The sequence below is a fragment of the Mastigoproctus giganteus genome, chromosome 8 (assembly GCF_048544385.1).
Source record: "Mastigoproctus giganteus isolate SK-2022 chromosome 8, ASM4854438v1, whole genome shotgun sequence".
Classification (NCBI taxonomy): Eukaryota; Metazoa; Arthropoda; class Arachnida; order Uropygi; family Thelyphonidae; genus Mastigoproctus; species Mastigoproctus giganteus.
The window spans coordinates 45,909,961-45,927,997 of record NC_143582.1 but is presented as its reverse complement, the minus strand read 5'-3'; positions in this window follow the sequence as shown (position 1 = coordinate 45,927,997).

Below are 18,037 nucleotides of genomic sequence, written 5' to 3'. Positions count from 1 at the left end.
CAACATGGACATGTCATCAGATGTTTCGATATATACTACACGTAACGGAACAACTATAGATGGTGTATTTAGTCATGAACTAAAGTAATCTCTTCAAAGTACAAATTATATATCCTACTTCAGTCATCACAGACTCCTACTTTAGTCATCACAGACAAATACTTTCAGTAACCGATATGTAATTATTATTAATAAAATAAAAACATTGCTATATTTATTATCCATGAATTTTATTAATATCTGAAAATTAAAATGTTTTTAACGAATATCGATGACTCTTAAATGTAAAACACGTTAAATATGCTAGCGGCAGGTTACCTTACGTACCTGGTAGGAAACGAACTTGTTCTGCCACTACCAATAACACACACTGTCTGTAGAAGTGGTTTTCCTATTTTAAAACAGCAAGAAGGGGGGGGGGAATAAACACCCCATTGAGGAAGGACGGATGTCGGATAGATGTGCGGAAATTTGCCTTTAGCCAGCGGGCAGTTGGTTTGTGGAATAGACTCTCATCGCTTGTTGTTGAAGTTGATAGCCTAAATAAATTTAAGGCTCAGCTGGACAGGTATTTCGAACGAACGGAGGGGTGAAATGGGAGTAGTGGTTGTTTTTTTTTTTTTTTTTTTTTTTTGGCTGATGCTGAATAAGCTTGCTTTCTTGCATCATATGCCTCTACTAATGCTAATGCTATCTGCCTGCACAACCACCCCCAGGTCCCTTTCATTCTCTACCACTGTCAGTGTAGTACCACGGAGTTCATACGTTGCTCTGGGGTTGCTGTTTCCCATGTGTAGTACTTTACATTTGTCAATGTTAAACTTCATTTGCCACCTCTCAGCCCATCTGCTCAACCTTTCCAGATCCTGTTGCAGCAGCATAGTGTCAGTAGTGTCCTTGACAACCCTGCCTATCTTTGTATCGTCCGCAAACTTCGACATTAAGCTTGATATACCATCATCAATATCATTTATGAATACAGAAAACAATAATGGACCCAACACTGAGCCCTGAGGGACTCCACTAATAACATTAGTCCATGAACAGCAGTGTCCATTCATTACCACTCTCTGTCTTCTCCCCCTCAGCTACCCCTTTATCCACAGCAGCAATTTGCCTCCAATGTCACACTGCTCCAATTTGTGCAAGTCTTCCATGTGCAACAGTATCAAAAGCCTTTCTAAGATCCAAATATATAATATCAAAGTTATTCCCTGCATCCAGTTCCTTTGTGACTGCATCATAGTATCCAATCAAATTGGTCAGGCAAGACTTCCCCTTAACAAAACCATGCTGTGTCCGAGCTATAACTGAAGCCTTGTCTAAATGATCCTGCAGTGCTTCTTTAACTAGTGACTCCATTAATTTTCCTGGCACAGAAATTAAACTCACAGGTCTATAATTACTTGTGTCAGCCTTTGATCCTCCTTTGTGAATTGGGGTTACATTTGCACATCTCCAGTCAGTGGGTACCTACCCCGAGTCCAAGGAAGCTCTCATAATTATGGCTAAGGGTTTGCTTACTTCCTCTGCTGCCTCCTTTAATATAACTGGATAGATCCCATCCAACCCATGCGCCTTTCTTGTGTTTATCTTCAACAATTTCTCCTCCACTTTACTCTGTTATTACAAGATTCTCTAGCTTACTGCTAGAGTTGAATACACTTCTGGCTTTCCCCACGCTAAATAACTCCTCATGTGTGAATGTCAATGCAAAATATTCATTTAGTTTGTTAGCTACCTGAGCAGGATCATCAACAGTTGACCCATCGATATCAAGTGGACCAATTTGATTCATCCCCTTCCTTCTAGAGTTTACATAAGTAAAAAACTCTTTGCTGTTTTTCTTTGCATCCCTTGCCAAAGATTTCTCGTAATCTGCCCTCGCCTGCCTAACCTCCTTTGTAACTTGGTTACAGATCAATTTGTATCTATCATAGGCTTCTGTGTAATGTGTTAATTTGTATGTATCCCATGCATGTTTCTTCTCTGCCATATGCCTCATCAGTTCATCTATTATCCATTTAGGCCTAAACCTTGAACAATATTTCTTAGTTGGTATGTAAAGCCTAGTAGCTTCCAAGATATGTTCTTTGAATGCTTCCCATTTTGCATTTGCTGTTGGTAACATCATCAGTTGGTCCCTCTGTATAGAATTTAAATGTTGTCTCAGTCCATCGTAGTCACCTTTACGAAAGCAATAACCCTTCCCTTTACCCCTAATGGTAGCTACCTCTTTGAGTAAATTCCACTTCCGCACACTGTGATCACTGCCACCTAGTGGTTCATTTATCTGCAGATTCTTAATGCATGAAGAATCACTGCTGATAATCAAATCAAGAGTATTCCTCCCTCTAGTTGCCTCCCGAACATGCTGATGTAGAAAACAATCATACAATAAATCCACAAAAGCCTTGCTAGTGTGTGAGTGACCAGCACCCAAATTCCAGTGAATATATGGGAAATTAAAATCTCCCATTATAAGACTCTCTGATTTACTGGCCCACTCTATTTCCCTGTACAGTTTCTTATTATACTCATCAGAGTCATTAGGCCTATAGCACACTCCTACTCTCAATTTTGATCTCCCAATGCTTATGTCACACCAAACTGACTCGACACTGCACTGTCCAGCGATGTCCACTGGCTTCACTTCCTTGGATTTTATGTATTTCTTAACTAATAGCATAACCCCTCCTCCCTTCCTATCCAGTCTATCCTTCTGTAGACGTTGTACTCCCCAAATTCCAGTTCTGCATTCCTTATATCTGTGTGACACCAAGTCTCTGATATCCCAACAATATCTGCCTTTGATGTTTTGAGCAATACCTCAAATTTATCAAATTTATTTACTAAACTCCTAGCATTGGTGTACACGCAAGTATACATGCACCTATTTCTATTCTTAGCTACCCTAACACAACCCATGTGTTTACTTGTACCGCAATGACTCCCAGCAGTCTCTGAAATATCCTGAATCTTGTTTTTCAGGCTTCTGCTCATTCCAATAGAAGCAGTGCAAGAATCTCTTTCACCTCTGCCAGTGGCTACTGTTAATCTATTGGTCTTTGTCTCCCCCCAAGCTAGCATTTTTCCGACCCACCTAACACTGCCTCGATAGCATCAGCAAATATTGTTGCACCCTTTCTATTTAAGTGTATCCCATCCCTGTAGAAGCAATCTCTCCTGTTAACAAGTACAGTCCAGGCTGAAAAAAATTCTACCCCTTGAGCCTTGCACAATCTTTCCAGGGCCGAACTGATCGACAAGGCTCTCATCATATACTCCCAATTGTTACCATGATTAATCAGCAATCAATGACTTGATTATACTGTTAAATATCAGAGATATCTTCCTCTACTCCATGGCAGGTTTACATAAGTATTATAAAGATGGCAATGAGTCAAATCTGCTATTCAAAAAAAATTAAAAATAATAATAACCAAATATTCCAAATTTCAACAACACATGATAAATAAAAAATAAAAAAAATCAATTATTGTAACTAATAGGTTCTATGTCTGCTGTATTTGTCAAGTATTACAACCAAAACCAAGCGATTGCAAAGGGAATTGAAAAATAAAAGGTAACTTTTTTAATTTTATTTATTTACTTTTTTTTTTTTTTTGCTTTGAAATAGTTATTTTATCTGCATTTTGATGCAAACATGTAATAATATGTCTTTGTTTGATAGAGAGTTAATAGTTTTCTACCACTCTCAAAAACATTTCTAATCGCGATAAATACTTATTTGGTAATCGTATACTGTGGGTATACACAGGCATAGTAAATGAAAAGAGACCATCTGTTACTTTTCTCTATTTATTTCTTAGCTTCCCCCACTACCAAAAATTTTTATATTTCCAATAAACAAAAGTTGATTATTAAACTACTTCTATTGCTTTTAATATTACCTCTGCTCCTGTTTGATGAACAATCCACTGTCAGTGACTCATCACCAGATCCTGTAAAATGAAAGCACCATTTCCCGAGCTAGTAAATTGTGGGGGTAACTTTTTTTTTCTAACGCTGACTAAATTGCTTTGTATCATCGAAGTTTGAAATGGCAATGCAAAACCTATGTGCAACCATTCGTTTTTGGCATAGGTTAATCAACAAATACACTCCACGAAGAGATATTCGACTATTCCTTTTTTTTCTTTTTTTTTTTTTTTTTTTCCTCTCTTTTTCTGTATTCTCTGTAAGGCTGCTTACAAAAACATCCAACCTGCTACAAAACACCACCCTACCGCCATTATGAAAAGGGAACAGTAGTCTTGTTAACAGCCATTAGCAATGATCCATGCCAAGGAATATTTGACAAAACAGGATGAGCCACAAAAGTATTTTGATTCCTACAGAGAACATTTGCGTACGTTGTTCTAAAAAAATTACATATATTCGACAAACCTATGGAGTGCAATACTGGAGGCCACATTTATTTTTCGACTCAGCACTTTAAAAATAAACCAAAATAAACCTGTAACACTAAGTTACAGTACTGTCAAACAGCACAAAATCTACATTATGATTCCAACTTTTCTCTAAGAAACAAGTAACACAACATCCACCATCCATTCACCCACCACTTCATCTAAGACTTAAGTCTTAGATGAAACCTCAATGTAAATAATTAAATGGGACCGATACTGGGTTCAGCTGAATAGATTTACTTTATTTATATTTTAATCCTTAATCATAATAATATGCAAAGTTGTGCCAGCTTTCAATTAGATTTAAAAGTAAATTTTAAAACTAACCAAAAACAAAAAAGATCTATTTACAGTAGAAATCGCAACTCATTTCCTTAGAAACAAAAAAGAGGATGTTTAAAGTATAAAACGTGTTTTTTTAATTAGTAGTTGTTGTAATGTTTTAGGAGCATCCGACTAAGGCCATATTGCTCAGTATATACAGTCTTTAAATTACGTGTGTTCTGTGGTGATTTTCTGTTTGCTGGACCAAAAAACTCCGAAATGCAGTTAGAGGAACCAAGCTACCCTCGCCTGAGACTGACTAATACGGCCACACTGTGAAAAGGGGCATGAAAATTCCTCATTTCGTCGACGGGACTCGAACTTATGACAGATATCATCTTTTAAGGGCACAAAAGGTGATGTTGTTGTACATGGCGGCATGATTGACCTGAAAAGTAAGAGATCTGCAGATTTACTTAACAGGTACAGGTCAATGCTGAAAAAAGTCGCGAGTTAGGTTAAATTTGAAATTGTCTGCAATTCTGCCGAGACACGATAGGAGGGGAGGGGGTATATGATGAGACTCTTGTCAATCAAATCGGCCGTAAAGAGATTGTGCAAGGAGCACGGGGTATATTTTTTTTTCAGCCTGATCTGTGCTTGCTAACAGCAGAGACTGCTTCTACAGGGATAGGATACAATTAAATAGAAAGGGTGCAAGAATATTTGCTAATGCCATCGAAGAAGTGTTCGGTGGGTCGGAAAACTGCTAGACTGGGGGGATTCGCAGACTAAAAGATTAACGGTAGCCGTAGGCAGAGGCGAAAGTGACTCTTATACTGCTTCTATTGTAATGAGCAGCAGCCTAGAGAGCAAGTAGCTGAGAATTTCGATAGCTACTGGGAGTCATCATAGAACAAGTAAATACATGGGATGTGTTAGGGTAACTAATAGCAAGAACAGGTGCATGTATAGGGAATAGTTGTGTAAATTCTTATCTATTTATTTTATTTTATTATTTTTTTAATTTATTTATTTATTTTGGCTGCTGCTACATAATCTCTTACGCTTGCTTTCTTGCATCACATGTCTCTCTATTACTATTACTCTATTACTTACATTTTACTATACTTCCAGCATGTAACCAATGCTGGATGTATAGTAAATAAATCTGATGGATTCGAAGTGCCGATCAAGTCATAAAAGGCAGATATTGTTGGGATATCAGAGACATGGTGTCACACAGATATAAGCAGTGCAGAATTGGAATTTGGGGACTACAATGTGTACATAAAGGATACACAGGATAGGAAGGGAGAAAAGGTGATGCTGTTAGTTAAGAAACACATGAAATCTAAATAAGTGCATCCAGTTCACATGGGACGACAGTGCAATGTTGAGTCTGTTTGGTGTGACATAAAAACTGGGAATTGGAAAATGAGAGTGGGAGTGTGTTATACGCCTAATGACTCTGATGAGTATAACGAACAGTTATGCAAAGAAATAGAGTAGGCTAGTAAATCAGAATGTCTTATAATGGGAGATAAGAACTTTCCAGATATTGACTGGAACTTCTATCTTTTGGTCACTCGCACGCTAGCAAGAATTCGGTGGATTTATTGGAGGATTGTTTTCAACAGCAACATGTTTCGGAGGCAACCAGAGGGAGTAATACTCTTGGTCTGATTATCAGCTTATCTGTCGTTGTGGAAGTTAGCTTAAATAAATTCAAGGAAGAACTTGACAACCATTTAGAGGGAATAGTTGTGGAAATTCTTATCTATTTATTTTATTTTATTATTTTTTTTTTATTTATTTATTTATTTTGGCTGCTGCTACATAATGTCATACGCTTGCTTTCTTGCATCCCAGGGCGGCAGTTTTCTGGGGGCGGCACTTTACACGTGAGACACAATTTTATTTTTCAACGAGTCTTTTATTTATATTAACTTCGTCTCCGTGGCTAGAACAGCTGTATCGTCACCGTCCTCCCCACACCGGGTGGAAAAAGGCCCGAGTTCGAATCCCGTCGATGACGCGAGGAACTTTAATGGGCTTTTTTCACTCCGTGTCTAAGTTAGTCGGTCTCAGGCGTAGATAGAAAGGTTCCCCCCTTTTCCCCTGAATCTGGGGTTTATCGTCCAGCAAACAGACAAATCCACCATACAACACACGCAATTAACAGACATAAGGCACAGCACGGCAGATGAATTTAATTATTCGGTGGCCTAAATATAATAGTTTGGTTTTGTTTTGTTTTTATGTTAACTTCGTAATTTTTATTACTTTATTACTTACAATTAAAATAAATAAGATATAAATATAGCAAAACTGTTACATTTCCCTGTCATACTATAATTCAAATTCTTAAAAATGAAACGCAAGGCACGGCGATTGCTCTATTGGTGTTTTGCTTATACCGCGGCGGCTGCGTCTCAGCAGCGGCACCGCACAGTCAGTAGACATTTGCGAAAACGTATTGTTTTTTTTTCTTCTAATTTTCCGTATCACTAAGGCCATCGACTGGATTTTAGGGTCCCGGTAATAATATTTCTGCGGACCCTTATTAAATTAGGGTTTTTGCTTAATTCTTTCGATGCGTTTCTGCAGTGTATAAAAATTAAAAATTAAAATTTTCTGTCCCTCTCAATTTGAGAAGGGGGAGGCAAACTCAGGGACTCACACACTAGTAAGATTTTGTGGATTTATTGGATGATTGTTTTCTGCAGTAGCATGATCGAGAGACAACCATAGAGGGTAATACTTTTGATCTGGTTATCGGCAGTGATCATTCGTGTATTAAGAATTTGCAGATAAAGGAACCTTTAGGTGGCAGTGATCACAGTGTACTGATGTGGGATTTACTGAAAGATATAATTACCATCAGAGTTAAAGGAAAAAAAAGGTTTTTGCTTCCGTAAAGGTGACTATAGTGCTCTCAGACAGATTTTAAATTCTGTGCAGTGGGACCAACTGATGATTTACCAATAGCAAATTCTAAGTGGGGAGCATTCAAGGAATTAATCGTGGAAGCTACTAAACGTTTCATACTTATTAAGAAATATTGTTTAAGGTTTCAAATGGTTATCAAATGAAATAATGAGACTCGTGGCAGTGAAGAGAACTGCATGGAATTCATATAAATTATCAGGCGACACAGAAGCGTATGGCAGATATAAGCTAGTCTGTAATCAAGTCACAAAGGAGGTCAGGCAGGCGAGGGCAGATTACAAGAAATCTTTGACAAAGGATGCTAACAAAAACAGCAAGGATTTCTTTACTTATATAAACTCTAAAAGAAAGGAGATGAATCTGATTGGTCCACTTGATATCAATCGTTCAATTGTTTATGATCCTGCTCAGATTGAAAACAAACTGAATGAATATTTTGCATCTACATTCACACATGAGGAGTTATTAAGGATTGAAGATGTCAGAAGGTTATCAAATTGTAGCAAGGTGTTTAATGATTTTGTAATAATTGAGAGCAAAGTGAAAGAGAAATTGTTGAAGTTGAAAGAAGACAGTCACCTGGGGTGGATGGGATCTATCCAGTTATATTAAAGGAGGCGGTAAAGGAACTAATCAAACCCTTAGCCATAATAATGAGAGCTTCCTTGGACTCAGGGGAGGCCCGACCGACTGGAGATATGCAAATGTATCCCCAATTCCCAAAGGGGGATAGAAAAGTGTCAGGAGTAATAACAGACAGTTAGTTTAACTTCTGTTCCGGGTAAAATAATGGAGTCACTGGTTAAAGAAGCATTGCAGGTCATATAGACAAGACTGCAGCAATAATTCAGAGACAGCGTGAGTTTGTTAAGGGAAAGTCTTTTCTGACAAATTTGATAGGATATTATGATGTAGTTACAAAGGAACTGGGTGAAAAAAATGTTTTTGATATCATATATTTGGATTTCAGGAAAGCGTTTGACACTGTTGCGCATGGAAGACTACTGTGCAAATTGGAGCAGAATGGTATGAAGGGTAAGTTGCTACAATGGACAAAAGGATGGTTGAGTGGGAGAAGACAGAGGGTGGTAACCTATGGGCGCTGCTCTTCGTGGACTAATGTTATTAGTGAAATCCCAGAGGGTTCGGTGTTGGGTCCTTTGTTGTTTTGTATATTTATCATTATCAATGATATTGATGAAGGTATTTCGGGCTTAACGTCGAAGTTTACAGATGATACAAAGGTTGACAGGGTTGTTAATGACAGTAATGGCAGTGTGCTACAGCAACAGGGTCTTATTTATTCTTTGATTTTTATTTATTTATTAACACACAACTGTATATACATTCTCAAGATACATATTAATCAATTTATATACAAGATTTATATACAGATTTTATATACATGTTCTTATATATGTTGTAGTCTTTCTCTATATTTGCTTATGTCCTGATATGAAGTGTGGCTCTTAGACATAGTGCTCTTTGACAAGCGGCACCAGTGCTTTCGCACAACTCCGCATTTGAATCTCTTGTGAAGTAAGACAGTACTGTCAAGGCCAGATAGCATATGTTAGTGTATGTTCATGTTTGCTTAGTGCGGGTTATGTTGTTCATCTGGCCGCTTAGCCTACGGTCTGTGGAACTCCACAGACTGCTAGTTACCGTCAGTGCCACTGGGAACCGGACCAGGTAAGTGGGAAGAGAACTCTGGCTGGCCCACCCTGGGGTTAGCCTGAGATTCCCAGGGAGGGCAAAAAAAAAATTTCTTTTTTGAAATAGGAGAAGGGGTGAGAGATTGAGGAGAAGAAATAAGGTAAGCAGAAAAAAGAGGGCGAGGTAGGGTGGGCTCCCACCTTTGGAGGAGTTGCTTGAACGAGTACAGAGAAGGATAACAAGAGTGGTGAGGGGGGGACAGAGGGTACTCTTACCACGAAAGGTTTAGGTTCTGCAAATTGCAACGTGTAGAAATTATGCACCTGCGATGTGATCTGATTGCGTTGTATAAGGCTTTGAATGGGTTCAGCAGGCTCAATTCTGATGGGATCCTTCATTTTGCTTAGATTACGAACCTGAGGGGGCATAAATTCACATTCAGGAAAGACAGTTGTAGAATAGATGTGCTGATATTTGCCTTTACCCGGCGGGTAGTTGATTGCTGGAACAAACTTCCTTGATAACTTAAATAAATACAAGGAGGAACTGGAAAAACGTTTAGAAGGAATGAATGGATGTGTTAAATTTTTTTTTTCTTGCTGATGCTACATAAGCTTGCTTTCTTGTTTCACATGCTCCCACTACTGTTCCTACTTCTACTACTACTACCGTCAGCTAGAAAAAAAATTATTATGAGTTGTACCTTATATATACTATTCCGAGAGATGAAAATACGTTGTTAAATAAAGAAAATTCGAGACTGTTATATATTACCTGTACTGCTGGTGAATTTGCTAAAATGAACAAGAAACTTCACTCTGTTGAAGTTTCCTTGACGATATTCTTTATGGAACTGACTATAGGGAAGCGTGGGTAACAAAGTGGTTCTATTAGGCTAGGTAGCAGGGTGTAATCCAATTGAAAATGCTAAAGATTAATATGTATTTAGCATAACCATTAGCATTAGTAGAGGCATTTGATGCAAGAAAGCAAGCTTATGCAGCACCGGCAAAAAAAAAAAAAAAAACACTTCCACTTCACCCCTCTGTTTGTTCGAAATACCTGTCCAGCTGAGCCTTAAACTTATTTAGGCTATCAACTTCCACGACAAGGGATGGAAGTCTGTTCCACCAACCAATTACCCGCTGGCTAAAGGAAAATTTCGACGCATCTATCCTACATCTGTGTTTCCTCAATCTGAATTTATGCCCTCTCAGATGATTATTATGATCCCATTAATATGATCTCATCAGCATTGAGCCTGCTCAAACCATTCAAAGCTTTATACACCTCTATCAGATCACCTCGCTGGTGCCTAGTCTCCAGAAAGAATGCAAAACTTTAAGCCTTTATTTACATTGTAGCCATGTCAATTTCGTGAGAAAGGTGTTCATATCTGGTGAGTTGTGGCTTGGCACACAATAATGATAATAATCCCACAGCAGCTGAAGTGGAAAGAGATGGTCATAATATCCAGAATAGAGGAAGTTTGGAAGAAGGCCCTAACTGAATTCGAAAGAATGAACCCCACAAAGACTCACGTGATATCGAAGCAGAGGCCGAATAGAATCTTGTGGAGAGTCACAGACCGCCTCAATCGGCACATAATACCGCATTACTTCGACAACAATGGTGCAACACTGCCTTCCACACAAACTTGTGTTATACTGCCGTAGCAGCCGCGAGGATTAGTGGAAGGCAAACGAGGGACCAGCAGCAGCAGAAGGACCGAAAAGAGAAGTAACCGCCAGCTTGGGAAAGAAGACTTAAGAAGACGATAGAAAATTTAAGAGTCAAGAAAGGCCAATTGACCCAATACCAGCGGGACAATAGGAATAAGAAATTAATAGAAAGAGTGAAGAGCATCCTCAAGAGAGACAGTGTAAAGTGTAAAGTGTGTTTATGGTTAAGCGGCACCAGGGGTTTCCCCAATCTCCGCCCTCAGAGCGTCCACTGCAAACGTGAGACAAAAAATCAGAGAATAGGAGAGTACTTGAAGCAGGACTTGCTTGCACACAGAAAGAGACTACGCCGATACAAAGAGAGTTCCCAGTGAAAAATAAACAACTGAATCTTCGATGAGGACCAAAGAGGCTTCTATAGGAGTCTCGGATAATACGAGAAAAAGGGAACGAACCACCAGAGCAGAAGATAATTGAGGAGTTCTGGGGAAACATATGGAGTAGGGAAGTAACACATAACAGCCGAGCCCCCTGGATAGAACTAGAACGCAAGAAAACCAAGGAGGTACAGGAAATGAGAGGGTGGGAGATTCGGGAAGAAAAAGTAAAACAGACGATCAAGAACTCTCACAACTGGCGAACTCCAGGAACAGATGACGTCCACAACACAACTACTGGTACAAGAAGCTCGCTTGCACACACAAACTCCTGGCAGAGCAGTTCAGCCGAATGATAAGGCACCTAGAGACAATCCCGAAGTTTCTCACTCAAGGAATCATATATCTGAAGCTTAAAGATGAAGATACAAGACACCTGGCAAAATATAGGCCAATCACCTGCCTCCCAACAATGTACAGGATCCTGACCAGTTGCATAATCAGGAAGATTTCAGAACACTTGGAGAGCCAGAACATAATGGCCGAACAGCAGAAAGGATGCAAGCGGCTGAGCAAAGGATGCAAGGAGCAATTAACCATAGATGTCGCGGTCATGGAGAAAGCCTACAAGAAGCGCTGCAACATGTACAGAGCCTCCATAGATTACCGGAAAACTTTCGACTCCGTGCCTCATAGCTGGCTAATAGAGGCGCTTAACGTCTGCAAAGTCAATCCGATAGTGACACACTCCCTAGAGAAAAAGAAGAGGGCGAAGTAGAGTACCACCATTAAGGTCGAAAATATCACAACCAGGCCAATCCCCATCAGGAGAGGAACTTTTCAGGGAGATGCCCTGAGCCCATTGTGGTTCTGTCTAGTATTTAACCCGCTATCCACCATGCTCAACAGTAGAAAGTACGGATATAACCCCAAAGAAGGAAGAACCTGTACATCCTCACCCACCTTATGTACATGGATGACATCAAGCTGTACGCGGCAACCGAGAAGCAACTCCAGCAACTACTCCGAATCACCGAAGAATTCAGCAATGATATTAGGATGGAATTTGGTCTAGACAAATGCAAGACCTGGTGCAAATCCACGGATTACTCCAGGGAAAATTTGTCAACCGAAACTACCAGCTGCACTGGTAAAGAGATCGAAGCCATGGCAGAGGGAAAGGCCTACAATATTTGAGAATGATGCAGGCTGAGCAGTTACAGAACAAGAAAATTAAGGCTTGCCTGTCCGAAAAGTACCATCAGAGACTCAGAAGCCTACTGAAAGCAAAGCTGAATGGAGGGAACACAGTTAAAGCCATAACCACCTCGGCTATTCCAGTGCTAACATACTCCTTCTGGGTCATAGATTGGACTAACACTGAGCTGGAGGATATCATGAGAAAGACAAAGACAAGACCTGCTAACACCACCCGAAATCTGCCGTGGAGAGACTGACAATTGCCTGGAAAGAAGGGGGAAGAGGCCTTATACACCTCATTGAGCAAAGAAGAAAGCAATAATTAACATGAAGGATTACACACAGCAGCACCTCAGCACTCCATAAGGAAGATAAACAAGCGATATACCCTACTCAACCTAAGCGAGGAGCGCCCCCCAAACCAGGTTTGTTTGTTTGTTATTTGGTTTTTACGAGCATTAGCAACTAAGGCCATATTGCTCCGGGATATGCGGTGTTCATTCCCTGAACTTGCCGCATCCTCCCTATTTGGTGGTCACAGGCTCGAACCCCGTGACCACCACGGGGTTCGAGCCCGGTCTGATCAGGAAGCGCGTGCTACGTACTGCTGCTCCTTCCCACCTGGCTAAGGAGGCGCCGGCTCCCCCCCCCCCCAAACCAGGAGGCACAATCAAAGCTAGAAAGATGGGCAGAGAAGACACTCCGTGGCAGACACTACAATGATCCCCATGAAGATCGCATAGATAAAAATTGCTTCCAATGCATTGCTCACGAGCGTGACGCTCTTCCCCGAGACTGACGGATTCATGCTCGTCATTCAAGACCAGGTAATCAACACCAGGAACTATTGAAAATATATCGCCAAGGAGCCCTAAGTGTTCGATCACACATGTCGACGAAGCGAAATTGAATGAGAAACCCAGACTGAGTACGCTATAGACACGACCAGGTAACATCAGAAGCTAGCAAGGAAATACCAGTTGATCAAGGAAAGTGTACCATACTACAAGTACTAATCCCTGGCAGTACTAGAGACCCCAACCCACAAGCTGTACTGGGACAGCACCATAATAACGGAGAGGACAATCCCGCACAACAGACCGGACATAACCCTTGTGGACAAGAAGGAAAAGGCTACCTATCTGATTGACATAGCAGTACTCAACACTGGCAACCTGCAGAAAACTCATGGGGAAAAAATCAGGAAGTACACGAACTTAAGGCAGGAGATGAAACAGATGTGGCACATGCAACAAGTAACGACCATCCCGATCATCGTATCAACCACAGGTATGGTGCCCTACATAACAGTCTAGCAGCAATAGGTCTCCCAGCGAACACCTACAAGGAACTCCAGAAAGTCGCAATCCTGAACACTGAACACCTGTATATCAGAGAGTTCCTCGAACAACAGTAACACCAGACCATAACAACAAACACCCTGTGTACGTGGTAGCAATACCCATCACGAGGCGAAACCCCCAATCAGGGAGAAATAATATAAGAATAATAATAACAATAATATAAGAGCAACAATAATAATAAAAGTGATGACTCGCACCTTGCTTAAGACATCCTTTTCACTCAGATTTCATCGTTTTTAGCAGTCGTTCTACGGAGTAGCAAAGGTTGCGGTAGGATATACAATTATTAACCATTCGAGAGAGATATGAGGAGATGAGTCAGAAGAAATTATGCAGAACAATTTTAGCGAGATAAAATGGCGTGCCTGATGCTCTCAGCTTCTCGGAAAGAATACAATGTAAAAACTCGAAAAAATTGCAACAGTTTCGGAAGAGAGTTGCACGAACCTAAAGTGTGTGTGAGAGAGTGATTTGGAAAACAGGCCTGTTTTGGTTTTTGACGTGAATACGTCTTTAAATTCGGTCCGGTATAGGGGGATCTCTACGAAAACTCTAGCGACCAAAAAAATGGCAAGATTTGTCGCGCTTATATCTCGTAAACTATAAATGATAATCTAAAGATTTAAATTTTGTTGGATAGAGGGTTTATGTCCGTATCTAAAATAGTGGGTAATGGGCGTGTGCAGCGATGACGGGGGAGGGGTGACGCTTGCGCGTGAGCACAGAAAATGGCGACGCCATTGTATTCCGAAGAGATGGAACGTTGAAATTTGTGTCGATTTGTAGAGAATAACAGGATCTACAATATTATTTAGCAATAATAACCGATAAAATAAAATTTTGTAAAGTTATAAGCCGATAAGTGTGCTGAGTTGAAGAAAATTTTCGTAATCTCGAAACAATTGCAAAGGAAATACAAACAGAAATGTTAGAAACGTATATCATTGGAAAGAAAAATTCAAAAGTTCAAATTGACGTACATTTCTACATCGCCCATTACTCTGGGCAACATTTGTATAGCTTTAACCTTTGTAAGAAACATCGATGTAAATACTATGCCATATGTATCTTACTTCTCCTATGATCGGCCTTTGCTAAATAAAATTATACTTCACTTATAACCACCAAGACTTAATTCATTTACATCTTACCCTTCCTCTAATAACACAAAGACGGATTCACGCCTTAAACGATTGCGGTTGTGTCCCCGTACACAACCCACCCCAATTTTCTTTGTCGTAGTCCTTGCAATGTGTCTTGAGAAAGCAGTGATTCCCCTTTTATAAGTTTCTCGTCGGAAAGTTCCCGATCCGCAGCCTTCAATAACACAACTTCCGGGTAACACGATTTGTTCGTCTTCACACATGTTGCTTATCATGGTGGCAATCCAGGAGAATAACTCTCTGTCTTAGGGAGTGAATTTAATCTTTTCTACAAATAAATTAAAAAAAAAAAAAGGAAAAAAAAAAAAAGCTTTTGGTGGGAGAAAAAAAAAAGGCACGTTTAATGCAGCACAAAGGAAGAAGGAGACAGTACAATGAGGATGTGTACCCGTATCCTCCGAATCACTGTGTGGCACTGCAGTAATAAACCGATCCAATATAGCGGCCATCAGTGACTTTGTCTTTGAGAATTCCACAACTCGAGAACACCACTTCATTCGCGGAAAAAAGCGCAGTATCTTATAGTACACGAAAATCACACACGCAAAAAATATTATATTAGGGTCATGCGTAATTCATTACATAAACCCTTATTTATGGCTGCAAACTGTGTGGTTCTCTGGTCGATTTGTCTATTTTGATAGACAAAAAACCCTAGTTTCTCAGGAAAAAAAAAACTTATTATCTACGTCTGAGACCGACTAACTCAGACACGGAGTGAAAAAGCTCATCAGAGCTCTTCTCGTCATTGACGAGATTCGAACGCGAATCTTTTCAACCCGATGTGGGAAGACTGTAACGATACCACTGTGCTACGCGCGCAGACAACGAAAATAAACACAGGGAGAATCCTAACTCCAGTCAAACTGAACTTAGCTGTAGCCGTGGCGGGCTAACAAAAAAGGCAGCGACCTCCCCTAAATGAATTAATTAAATAAATTAATTAATTAATAATTATTGTACGTAAAGGTACGATACAATGCACACATCACGGCATGGTGCCAGAGGTTTCACATGGATTATTATAATAGGATATAGTAAGAAGATAATAACAAATCAATGACACTGATAATTATGAAAATAATAACACTGATAATTATTAAAATCATAACACTGTTAATTATTAAAATCATAACACTGATAATATCTATATTACTGGAATTCGTGGTTCACAGATCAAATAGTTAATCAATCAAATTGAAGTTTTCACGGTTCACAGATTTTACAGTTCAAATTCGACCCCCTTCACAGTTCAAATCCTTCTCGTGTACTGCATTTCGCAGGCAAACCAGGACAGATCAACGTACAGTGATTGTATTATCGTCAGCATTTGAGTGGGAAGAAATCTTTCAGTCATGTGAAGTGTCAAGTGGGTGGAGGACAACTGTGGCTTTGTTCTCAGCACCAGACGAGGAACTCTTCAGCAGATCACGTCCCAGGTGTTGGGGGCAGAGATCATTCCGTGAGCATTTTTACAGTGAAGATTAAGTGTCTCTGTTCCATCTTCACTGGAAATTGTTCCAGACCGAGAGCCATCACTGTAGTTCGCTGCTCTGGAAGTAACCGAGATTTCCACGTTTCCCATTTGTGACCAAATCTCGGCGGTATATAGTGGCATTAGCGTACTTTTGTTTGCAGAACCCCAAATTTCTGCTCCGTAGAGGATGTGTTGGAAGATGACAGTCTGGATGTACCTCTTGGTAGTGTCTGGGTTTATGTTGTACAGAAGGTGCTGTTTCGCCATACAGCAATTTGGACTCATTTGAAGGCGCAGATGTTCAAGTTGGTAGTTTAAGCTTAACTTTGCGACGAAGATCTCCCAGAGGTCACGATGTTTTGCTACACTTTTGATTTTCCCGTCATGCGTAGGGTAAATGACTGTCTGACAGGGCTTCAATGAAAAGAGCATGCAAGTGGACTTGCCTGGATTAATTTTCACACCAAAGGATTTGAGGTAGTTTCCTAATTGCGTAAGGTTGCTGTTAATTGTATATTCCATATCTGGCACTTTATCTGAAGGCTCTATTGTGGTTAACATCTTTAAATCATCCGTAGGATATCATGTCGGTACTATTGTTTATTAGAGGGGAAATGATGGCAGTAAACAGGAGGGCTGATAAAACGCCCCCTCGCGGTACCACTGTGTCAATGTTTCTTTGATAGGTCCAGCCACCGACAGTTAGCATAATGGTCCTAATTATCGCTATGGCTACCACGTCGTTAGACTCGTACACGATAACGTAGAGTACAAGAACGGACAAAACTAAGTTAATCCCACAAGAAAAACTAAAAAAAAAAAAAAAAATACTCAAATTTTAGCACTTCTTTAACTGATTCTATTGATTATTAGGTATTATAAAATTATATCCGAAAAACACTACAAATAACAAACATAAGTTGGAACACATTCGCAAGGCAACAAGCTAAAAAAAAAAAAAAATCTAAACTCGATCCACTAGCACATTACTTTTATAGATGATTTTCTTTACCTATAAGATCTTGTCCTTCAGTTTGTGCCCCATGAAGCTCAGCCCCTGGGTGCAACTTCCCCACTCTGCACCCCCCACCCTCGCTATGCCTCTACTTCTGAAGCATTTGCTTATCTCTGATGCTTTTTACCAGTCCAAATATTTCCTATAGCTCAGTACCTCGATATAGCCACTCAGTTATAACACATAACACAGTACCTACACATCTTTATTATCATAAATTTAATCCCCGCATATTTATTGAACTGGCCAGTATCTCTGTGATACCTTGTGGTTAGTTAAACACCCTCAAGTTAACTATATAGTTTGTATTTATGACTTCCAAATTCAAATTATTGTTATATTAGGACCACGCGCAATTGCTTACATATACATGTTTATTTATTATGTCTGCGAATTGCTTGTGTTCTCTGGTCGATTTGACTGTTTTGCTGGACGACAAAACCCCAGTTTCTGG